Source organism: Anarrhichthys ocellatus, unplaced genomic scaffold, assembly GCF_004355925.1.
Source record: "Anarrhichthys ocellatus isolate YVR2014 unplaced genomic scaffold, GSC_Weel_1.0 scaffold78, whole genome shotgun sequence".
NCBI classification, from domain to species: Eukaryota; Metazoa; Chordata; class Actinopteri; order Perciformes; family Anarhichadidae; genus Anarrhichthys; species Anarrhichthys ocellatus.
Genome location: NW_022280108.1, coordinates 701,190 through 702,368, shown reverse-complemented (window position 1 = coordinate 702,368; position 1,179 = coordinate 701,190).

Genomic DNA, 1,179 nt, shown 5'->3' with positions numbered 1-1,179 from the left:
GAATAAACTCTTTCCCAAAAGGTAACAGGTCACAATGGCCAACTGAAAAGCATCTCTTGCATTATAAAATAGTAAATATAACTTTGTTTTAAGCAGCGATGATAAGAGTTGGTCTCCTTTCTGCTCTTCTTTGTCCTCTGGGTGATGTTCGATCCGTTTTCGTTCACATGCCCTGACAACAGAGGATCAAAGCCGACTCACCGTCCTCGTCTTATACACGACGCTGTCTCCGGTGCTGTTGCAGATGAACTTGAACCCGCAGGCGGGTCTTCCAGCTCTGGCGCTTCATTTGCGTTCTCCATAGTGTGACGGACTCTCACGTCGATCCGCTTGTTGCGCTAACCTCAGCGCGTGTTGCTAACGCCGCACATGGAATAAGTTCCTGTGTGGAAGTCGCACTTGTGAACTGTGGTTAATCAAGCTGCACACCGTGGTTTCCATCCCCATACTGTGATGATTCAGCACAAAAACACAAACCATTACAGCCCTAATCTTCTGCCATTAATATGGCCTAATGCGATTTTCAAGAGGCAGGAGGAGCGATACTTGTTAAAGGTCAGATGTGTGTGAAAATATGTAATTTTAAATGAAGTATTGCGAGTGTTTTCTTACTTTTAGACTGGTCTACTTGTCCAAGTTTAAACTTGCATTTAAACGTCAGAGAAATGAGTCGTTAGGAACTTCCCGGGTGTGGGCTCACCTGCCAAAAAAAGGTTGGGAACCACTAGAGACCCATGCAGAGGTCTGCACAGAGGCAGACTTGGCCCTGCGGCTCAGAGACATTGCCAAGGCACACACACACACACACACACACACACACACACACACACACCAAGACCCTGGCACAAAGAGAGACATGCTGTCTGCCTGTTGGTTCAGATCAGCTCCCTTCCTCTCACTCTCTCACCCCCCCGCCCCTCTCCAGTTCTCTGCTCCCTTGGCTCTACAGCTGTGCCACCTTAAGAGAAAGAGTGATGGAGTGGGTGAGACAAAAACAGCATCAGAGAAAGTGGCACACTGATAGAAAATATCAAAGGGAAGGTCAGAAACACAGAGAGACTGAATAAAATGAAAGGAAAGCGAGGATGGAGTGAGATAAAGAGGAAGAGAGAAACCTGTCAGCTTGCTTGGCTTGATTGGAGGGGATGAGGGATTTGGGTTTTTTTGGGGGGGGGGGGG